Raw genomic sequence first — 11269 nt, 5'->3', positions numbered from 1 at the left:
GAAGAAGAAAAAGATAGAAGGTCAGGAACGGTGACTAGAATCTACATCGCCAAGGTTCTCTGACGTTTATGCTCCTTGTGGTCGCCATTGGTTAATTTTTTACATTTGAGACTTATCTGTCGATCTCTCCACATAGTAATTTTGGGAACTTTTGTTGTACCACAGTACCCATGTTTTCCCCATCTTGCAGCGGTATCTTCCTTGGCACCCCAACCCGTGTTTGCATCTCTTTGTTCATTGTGTGAAAACTTGCATGAAGTTCCACGATTACCAAGAAATATAAGCACCATTCCTTGCAGCTATTGTTCTCTGTTTCTCACAATCCAGTGCCATCAATTCCATTGCTTCAATTACTAACAACAGCAGAAATCCATTTCAGTCTCGAGCTCAACTCATCAGCAGCAACATCTTGAACACAACAACCAAAAGTATTCTCTTATCATGACTGAGCATCAGTGGCTTCATTCCTTAACCGGCAACAACATTGACTTCCTTGGCTGAACTTTAACTAATTCAGTCACTTCCTCGAACACCTGATGTGCAAAGTTGGTGGTATGTTGAGATCTGTATTCTGAGTCGTTCTCCATCTTCATCTTCCATTCATTGAAACCCTATCTGTGAAATTCAATTTCCTAAAAAAACCAAAATTAAACCTCTCACAACCATTTCTACTTCAATTAACAACAAACTCATCGACAATTGATCGATTCAAATCGATTTCACATAAAATATCAATCATTTACGAAACCTTGAATTAGCTTACCTTTTTCTTCTTCTTCCATAACTCAATCGACTTCAGTGCCATCACCTTCTCCCTCGACTCATCAAGCTACTAAACTTCTTAGAGATTATTCACACAAAATCAAACTCAATTCCTTTGAATTGAGGTCCACAGAGAGACGAGAAGAACAATAGAAAACGAGAGAAAGATAAAGAAGAGAAGAGAAAAATAGACCGGAACATAATTTTATAAATTCTGGGTTTGTGAGAAATTTTCTCACAGAAAATGGGTGCGCGCCTGAATTTTTCTGGGCGTGGGTTTCACAGTGGAAAAAATCTGGAAAATGGGTTTGTCTGTAGTTTTCACATCTTATTAAGCATATTGAATAAAGACAAAAAAATGATGTGAAATAACAAAATCAGAAATCCCCTTAACCAAATTTTTTTTAATATCAAATCTACCCTTTACGTATTAGTGTTAGTAATTTGGATTAGTGATTAAAACTTTTGTTTAGTGATTAAGATAATTTTCAGAATAATATAGGTGTGTTTAGATGAAAAAATTTGGGGGAAAAAAATCAAAGTTTTTATTGAGAAGGAGAAGGAGAAAGTGAGAAAAATTTTCTTCTTGATTCAATGGAGGATGAGGAGGGTCATTCTTCATCTAAAAAACCTAGGAAAATACATATCAACAACAACAATGATCCAGAAATGGCTGATTTCTTAGATTATGAGAATGATTTTACACAAACTCAAACTCAAGATGATGATTTTTATGAGCCAAATCCAGATGATGAATACATAGATGAGGAACCCAATGCTTCTAACACACATATACACTTCTATTTTATGTTTAATCTCATTTTTGTAGCTTGAAATCATTAAAAAATTGTATTTTTCATCATGGTTCGGCGAACCATGACTATGTTCGGCTTAAAAATATTAGCCGAACCCACTAAATTGATGAACAGTTCGGCTAGCTGAATTTGTTAAGGTTATACGCCGAACCTTCATTTTCCAACTTCCAACCTATTTGCAAGATCCTAGTTCGGCTCATATTAAATTCTAATAACAAGCCGAACTTATTCCTGAGAGTTAGGTTTGGTTCTCACTCTAAATATCGTATCAGCTGAATTATATATTTTTCCAAGTCCGGCTCATATTCAAAAAATCACATCAGCCGAACATGATACTGATTTTCCATGAAACACTTAAATTCATACACATTTAGGGGTTAGGCTTTTTATTACATATGTTTTCTATTGTGCAGCCTTTTCATAGGATGAACCAAACAAAAAAAGTTGAAATTACTAAAAGTGTTAAGAAAGTGAAGTCTAATGATGGAGAATACCAAGGTCCGTATTAAACTCATTAAAATCAATTAGATCTTATCTTCAACTTCAAGAGAATGAAAAGACAAACACAACGCAAAAAAATGAGGTCATTCCGACATCTGACGAAAAAGTTATGGCCAAAACAAGATCGAAAAAATTGAGTGTGCAAAGAGAAGGTTCGGCTGATAACTCAACAACACGAGCTAGCCGAACCTAGAGCCTGCAAATCTATATTTTCGAAGTGTTTACAGAGAGAGGTTCGGCTTGAAAGTGATCTAATCGAGTCAGCCGAACCTGACAACCACCTGGGGTAAATTTCACTTCTCAGGTTCGGCCGGGAAGGTTTGCAAGGTATTAGCCGAACCTGACACTGTTCTGGGACGTATTCAATACACATTTTGGGGTTCGGCTAAAAATTGACATTTACGGTTTAGCCGAACTGTTCATAGACACTTTCAGGGTGAAATTTCAAGAACAGTGCGGCTCAAAACTCAACTCAATTATCAGCCGAACCCGCTACTGTAACCATCAAAAACCCTAAGTTTTTAGCAATTTAACCCATTCAATTCATGATAAACAACAAATAAAATATTGGGTTTGTAGGGAATACCTTCTTATCCTCATTTCAGTATTTGGAGCTTCAAATGGTTGAATTTCCGATTCAATTTCTGGTTCAATTATAGTTTTTACACCTTCATCTTCAATTGGTTCTTCTTCTTTAATTCATGGATTGGAAGAGGATTTAGAGCACCTGACGTTTGCTTTTTTCTTTGTACGATCCATTATATAGTTCAATTTAACCGATGAACGAATTTTCACGAATCGATAATTAATTACAGTGATGAAAAAAAAATCTGAGAGAAAAGGAAGGTGGTTTGGCTGGAGAAAGAAGAAGAAGAGATGTTTAGGATAGTTTATTTTTTGATTTTAGGTTCAAGGGTATATAGGTAATTGAACTATCCAATAAACACCCCTTATAAGGTCACCTAGGATGGGAAAACTATTTTATATGCCTTGAAAGTTTTCGATATGCCTAAAATCATAGTTCGTAAAATTTCACAGCTGAGGCAATTTGCATCATTTTGGAAATTAGTAAACGGTGATGACTGCAAAATCTGTAGCCAAATTTCGACTTACCAAGCAATGTCAAATTAGATGGGCCTGCCAATTCCCAAGCTTGCAAAGTAAAAGACTAATCAGGTTCTTTGAATAAATTTTGAGAAGCTTGCTGTTTGGCTTCTAGAAACCAAAATTTGTAATCAACCAAGACCTAAAAAATCACAATTGCTTCTCCCAAAGTCTTTTTTTTTCTTTTTTTTTCCGAAGCCATTTAAGAATTCATTCTCAATCAAATTTTTCACTCTTCAACATCATTAAGTTGAAAATCTAGTCCTTGCGGCTGTTTGGTAACCGTTATTATAATGGATTACGTATATGTTTGGTAACCATTATAATAATTGATTATTTTAATCATAATTAAAAAAATCCATTAGAAAAAAGTTGTTTAAAAATTATTATAATCAATTATTTTATTTTTAATGAAATTGAATTGAGTTTTTCCTTGTTATTTTCCATTAACTATCAAGAGAGAGTTAAAAAAATCACTAGGGAACTTAGAAAAAAATTCTAGATCATTGTTTTTCCCACTCCTTTTCGAGAGCATTTTTCAAAGATAATCAATTATTTGAGAAAGGTGTTTGTGATAATTTATTATAAAAATGATTATACTAAAATCATTTATCTATTTATGATTATCATAAATTTTGCCAAACAATGTCGTTATCCAAATACTTTCTAAGTGCCATGTAACCTGTTAAATACCCGCAGTTGACATTTTGAGTACTTGTACAAACACTGCAAAGCCGCAAATACACTTTAATGGGCTTATGTGGGCTTGAATTTGGGTGGGCAACACAAATGATATCCACAAAATAGTTTGCCAGGTTATAGTATGACTTGATTTGCAGGTAACTGTTTCTTGAAAACGAAGTTATGGAATCTATATAGATACCTTACAGATAATTAATGCAAGAGGAAAATATAATTACTTCTATTTTAACTCGTCCGATTGGGATACACTCACATTAATTGGGTATACAGGAATTTAAGTGGACTTAGAAATAAGACTAAAGGGTGTCAAATAAGGCTAAAGGGTATCAATAATGGGTAAACCCACGAAATTATCCTTGTCAATTTTAATTAAAACCAACTTAATTCATCTTCTATTTTTTTGTCAAACCAAAAAACACAACTTTATTAAAAATAGTTACAAAAGTTACAGAGAGAGCTGGTACCCAAGAAAAAACCCAAAATCCAAAATGAAACAAAAAAAATACAAAGTAAAAGCCTACAAATCCACACAACATCATTTAAAATCTGATATAAACCTTATAAGGCATTTCCATACAATGTAAAAAGATCGGCTTTCTCAAACCAGCTCCTCTCTTGGCAAAGCAATCAGCAGAGAAGTTAATTTCTCTATAAGCATGTCTAAAATAGATACTGCTAAGACAAGATTTAATTTTGTGCCATCGATGCTAAAAAGACCAAGGAAGCTTCTTCTCCATGAAAACATAAATGATGGACCTAGAATCAGTATGAATAATGATGTCCCACTTCTGACTAACAATAGCCCACTTCATAGCTCTAATTGCAGCCATTATTTCAGCAATAAAATTAGTTGTCACCCTTATTCTACCTGATTCACTCACTACAAAGTCACCCTTAGGATTTCTTGCCACAAACCGATAACCAGCCAAATCAGGGTTACCTTTAGATGCACCGTCACAACATTACAGAGTTGTATGATCTTCTGGCAGAACAAAATAACATCTGATAGCCTAGAAACATTTGACATGTCTATACTCAATACTGAAGAAGTTTAGAATGTGGATATCATAAGCAGAGTTCCACATAGACCCCTTAAGTCTAAATCTACAATCATGAGTGAAATGCATAATTCTTTTCTTTGACTGTTCTAAATTACTTACTCCTTCAGCAAAGAACAACTTATTTCTGGTAAACAATGGTTCCACCATAGTGCAGAAACTAGCAATTAACCAAAGTTCTTGTATAACAGGGATTTTATATTTGTTGAAGGTTAAAATATCATCAAAAAAGAGGGTTAAGGAAATAGAAGATGCCTCCTGGCCAGCTCCGCAGAAACTGAGCAAATTTGCAATGCCACATTATGTGATCTATATAATCATGATCCTTATGACAAATGTAACATCTTGAAGCATTACTGGAACCCCTCTTCTTCATATTCTCATCAGTAGCACATACATTTCTTGTGATTTTCCACACATTACTTGTGGTAGCAGGATGAATGCATGGATTCCAAATATTTTTATATCAGTAGAGAATGATATTTTTAATCCTGACTTTTCCAATAGCAGATGCAACTGAAAATCTTCCAGAGATATAACCACAACATATCAATTAATCCTCCTTATGCATAATGGGTAGATCATTTACGGAAAAAAAAGGCTCTAAGAAAGCTTCAGGAATTACCCATTGATGATTTGTAATCAGATGACTCATTTACATGGTCGTCAAGATATTCATCCTAACACCTTGACGACTAGTGATGTGGTGTTATTATTCTTCAGGTTTTGAAATCCCTAAGCCTGCCAACTAATAGATTTCAAAAGTAGTTTTTTCCTGTGTACAGTTTGGTTATTGGTCGTCATTTTATTGGAGTAGTATCTTGATGACTACGTGTTGGTTGTCACTTTGTAGATTATCTACCATGAGGAATAATAACTAACCAAAACAAAGTTTTCCTTTGTACAGTTTGGTTACTAGTCGTTATCGTTTTGTAAAACAACGTTGAAAACCAGGAATTGGTCGTCACTTTATAAAATTTTCCACCATGACGACCAAATACGAATTTCTACCATGGTTTCCTGTGTACAATTTGATTATTGTTCGTCAAGTTTGTGAAGATATTACCATGAAGATTAAGTCCATAAAATAGTTAGTCGTTATTATGTTTGACTGTAGACCCTGACGAATAATTGGAATGCATTTTCATTTTTCTTGAATTTGTAGTTTGTATACGCTAACGATAATTGAATCCTTGTGTATTGTGTTGTTCTTTAGGCTCCAAAAGTCAAGCAAGTAAAGAAACATAATGCTTCTCATTCAAAACCTCCTCACAAAGGCGACAAACTCTTCACTGTGGCGCTTAGATGAGGATTCGTACAACCGGGAATCCTTAAGATCCGTGAACGAAAAGAGACTCATCCACCACCTGAATCAAGTGTTCTAATAAAATTGATGAAGACCAATCAATTCCACCTGGTAGAAGAGGTAATGTTGATGATGATCAAAGAATTTCAACTGGCGAATGAGATATGATCAAGGAATTCCACCTGCTGGAAGAGTTAATGATGATGATGAGAATGATTATGTGATTCATGATGATAGAGATGATACAGAAGATGAAGTTATTGAAGAGGAAGAAGTTCTTAAAGAAGGTAGTGGTCAGAAAACGGGGTTCGGGTTCAACAATTACCAGAAGGTGCAACGACAAAAAAAGATAAGAAACCAAATAAACCTACTGATTCCCACATACCGCCCTCTCACTTGAAGAAGGAACATAAATAAGATGAGTCACTTGTTATTACACTCTATCTATAATTTGCTTTAAGTGTTTATATCTTTTTTTGTAATTGTGTGTTTTTAGTTTTTGTTATTTAGGACCATAATAATTCCATCCATCTTTTGAGACGCCAAGCTTCGAATACTCTGATGAAAAAATTGCCACTTAAGAAGGAATGGGACACTGTGAAAGATATTGTCAAAAACTCTGGGTTGTGGCATGTAGTGAAGAATTCAATTGTCGAGTATGACAAAGTTATTATATTTGCATTATGTGAGAGGTTTTATGGAGAGATGGATACAATGTACTTCCCATTTGGCGAGATGGCGATAACTCCCGATGATTTTTAGTAAATTCTAGGCCTCGAGGTTGATGGAAAATACACCAAAGACGGCTACGATGATTAAATTTCTTGGGAGGATCTCCATAAATTGACCGAAAGCTTGTTCAGTTGGGATGAAAAGAGGTCGGAGTCTTGTTTGTGTTGAAGGATGGTTATAAAAGCAAGAAGCTGAATCTAAATAAGTTGTGAGACACATATAGTGGGATCAAGGCTATCTTTGAAGATGAGGGAAGTGTGGACGATTTACGAGTCAGGGTTATTGCGTATTCTTATTTGATATACATCCGGGCCAACGTGTCTTCCCCGATAGTGCCGGAAACAAGGTCGAATGTAAGTATCTCCAACTATTCATCCCCTTGATGAGATGCATAAGTATTCATGGGTACTACGGTGGTTTGCTATTTGAATAGAGAGTTGACAAAGGATTTAAGGGACCTCACTAAGCAAGTTAACAGGAATATAAGTCTCTTCCAGGAAATTCAATTGGTTTTATCATTTATATTTCCCGGCTTGTGTAGTTGATGTTTGGTAAGATGGGATTCTTACTATATTTTATGTTTTCATATATTTGAATATACGAGAATTTTCCTTCCTTGGTGAAAGCCTATCCCAACATCGAAATCAAGGATGATCTCCAAGAGCACAAGCTTAGAGGATGCAAGAACAGATTCAAAGGTTTTCATGAGAAGCATATGCCTCAACAGCTGATCAACATGTGATTTTCCTTGGACAACATGACTGCAAATGAAGTAATCTTCAATCTGTATCGAGAAGATAGAACTAATTGCGTACTTATAAGGAGAGATGGGGTTGCATTTTACAATGGTCCTTTGTTTTTCTCCAATATTTTTATTTTTAAAATTGGGTTAATGTCCAATGGATACATTAAAATTTAAACCTAAATGAGGTCTACTACCTACAAGCCCGGGTAGCTAGGAGAAGAAATAAAAATAAAAAATAAAAATAAAAACACCTTGATGCTGACGAGTTTCGAACTCAGGTCGCTGGTATCGTCATCCAACGACTTTACCTCTGTACCACAATGACATTTGCTCTCCAATGAATTTCAGTGTATGATCTCTGCCGAGTAAGCGACAACTTGGTTATGTTCAAGAAGAACCCAATCTCGGTGATGAACCATGATTTAAAGTGTTAAGGAAGGAGTCCAGCACGTCCAAAAAAACTATTGACGTAGTTTACATTCCAAAGCTAGAAACTTCTCATTAGGATGAGCGGCGTGATCATAGAGTTGATATGAGTCTTTTGGAAGAGGTGACCGACGGTCATGAAGATCATGATAATTACATGTCTTGGTACTCCGGGCATTGCACACCCTCATGTAATTCGAGAAAAAATTGCTCAACCGGCTTGGAAGAAGTTAATCACTGTGAAAGACCCAATAACGAGTCTTAAGAATTTTTTAAGTATCGTGTCTTTCTTATTGTTTAAATATTTATATACATTATTGTATAAGTTTATTGATCTTTTTTCCTTAACTATCTTCTTAAGTCAGACTCTAGTTAGCATGTGTAACTCTTAGTTACACAATTCAGATGCATGTGTAGCTGCAAGTTACACATACTAAATGAATGTGTAGTTTATAGTTACACATTCTAATTTACACATGATACGCTAATTGAAAGCAGTACCTTTCTTCCCCTAAAGTAATCAACTACATGAACTACCTGGAAGAGAATACTTCAGTTGAATTACTGACTTGACATAGTTGCTTGATAATTTGAGTTTGGTTTGACTTTTTTTTTTCTTTGTAGGTTGTTGGTGTTGTTGGCTTCATGAATCGTCGACTAATATTCCAGAAACACTTGATCAACGACTTGAATCCATATAGAGGATTGTTGGCGAAGGTAAATGTATTTTATGTAACCGTTGCTTTCTTCGCAACTCAATTAAGTACGCCAACTGAGACCCAGCTTCTGTTATGTTCAATACACACGGTGAACCTGGGAGTTGGCCTTCATTCCAAGAACTAATTCAAAGGATTACATAATTGGTACAAAAGTTCTCAGCTGGTGCAATTCAAAATAACTCTAAACCGTAGTGGTATATGGAATAGTATAGTATATGTCAAAAAATTGCATGTGTAAGATCTAGTTACACTATTCCAATGGATGTGTAACAGCTAGTTACACATGCTAATTGGATGCGCGAAAATTTGACTGAACCGAAATAATGCGTAATTCTGTTTATTGGCTGTTTTTATTTGTGTGTTGATGTTGTACTGATGGTAGTGGTGGTATTGTTGGAGTTGGTGGTTTTCCGTTGATATTCGTTGGTAGTGGTGGTATTGTTGGAATAGACTCTTAAAAACCAACATGAATGAACTTCAAGATTTTTTTTTTCTTTTCACATGTGTATTCAATTTGATAAACTATCTTCTGTTCACATCAGGTTGAGCCCCTGTACGTGTTGGCCTTGTTGCTCCTATTGATGTTATTGTACCACCAGGAAACACATGATTGTATCCATCACAAATATCCTTCTTCCAGGTAAACTTTCAATTCGACACTCATTACCACGGACGAATTCCCTTATTAGCTCTGATTTTACTTTTCTTAATTTTTAGTTAGTTTAACTAGCTACTATTTAAATTATTTAAGTCCAACACTTGCATGAACATTCCTATTAAGGAATCATCATTTTGAAAATATGTTTATTTTATGATGTACTTTAGTTTTATGTAGTTGGGCTCCATGCATTGAATGTGTGTTCTGTGAATTTATTTCATGTTTGAAACCTTGTCTGCATGATATATGCATGTGTAATTGTTTGAAATCATAATTAGCAAAAGAACTAATTGGTTCTTAGTTGTTGTGAATATCACAAGTAAAGTCGGTAAGCTAAAACACAAGTCATACGTAGGTGTAACTCCTAGTTACACATGATATATGCATGTGTAACTCATATTTACACTAGACAGATGCATTGTAACTCCTAGTTACACATGCTAAAATGAACAAACTTGCAACCAAAAAATTTCACATGTTAGGTATCCAAGTCATATTCATGTGTAACTATCAATTACGCATGACGGATGCATGTGTAACTCCCAGTTACACATGCTATGATAGGTTATCATGTGTATTTTCTGTGATCTTTGTTCTATAATTTTGCCTTATAATTGTCTTTTATATTATTTATTTTTTTGCTTTTTGTTCATCCAATCTAATCCATGGATGTTTATTTCGTTGCAGATTTGCAAGCATTTTGGAGTGAAGAAGACAAGAAGGAAAGGCAAAGATTTAAACTTCATAAAAGCTAATTGCTTAAATGTGGTAATGGTGTCGTTGGAATTGGATTTGACGTTGAATACACAAATCAGATGCATGTGTAACTCTCAATTACACAAATAGTTGGAATTAGTTTTAAATTTTATTTAATTAGGGGTTTAGTGTTAAATTTTATTTAATTAGGGACTTGACAATAAATGTAAGGGTATGAATGTCTTTTAATAATTAGGACCCTAGATTTAAACTTCTTTTAATTAAGGGCCTCATATTATGGGTTATCCATGGGTTAGGCTTTAGACTAATTTTCCCGGAACCAAAAATCTAAAGTATTGAACCGGGTCATGGACACTTATTAGAACCCGCGTGTTTGGTTTAAATCTTAGCCGTCTAAACTTACAAGATCGATTGGTTTAGAGACTTTGTGACACCAAGTCTGTGAACGGATGGCGCCTCGATTTTATTAAGCTGAACTTTCTTAGAACATGTACTGGTACTCTGGTAGTTGAGTTGGAGTGGAGTCCATTGACTCACCGTTATTACCTTCTCACGGTTGCAACTTGCTTTTCTTTTAAACTTGGAGCAGTATTTATTGGATATAGTCCAAAATAATTAAAACCATTAGAATTTCCAGAAAGTCATGTTTACCGACTACTATATGAGATCAAGTGATCAACTACTATGCTTCTTAATATATCTCCTTATTAATCTTACTACATGATAATCAAAGAGTTTCATTACGTAACTCCTAAACTTAAATAAAAAGATGAGATCAAAATGTCACGCGAACGTCAATGATCGATTCAGTGGACATACAATCGAACTCCATTAAATGCCCTTCAAGTGTGTCCAACCAAAAGAAATTAGGTTATCAACTGAATTTTCAAGCATTATTATGATTATAAAGAGGAATATATTACCTGGCATGGCCCAAAAGAAGTACATAATCCCCTGTATAATTAAAACATAACAAAACATGTGCTTACATCAACTTGTTCTTCATTATAGGCGACCCAGGCAC

This window comes from Papaver somniferum, chromosome 11, assembly GCF_003573695.1.
Source record: "Papaver somniferum cultivar HN1 chromosome 11, ASM357369v1, whole genome shotgun sequence".
In the NCBI taxonomy this organism is placed as follows: Eukaryota; Viridiplantae; Streptophyta; class Magnoliopsida; order Ranunculales; family Papaveraceae; genus Papaver; species Papaver somniferum.
Note: the sequence above shows the minus strand (reverse complement) of the source record.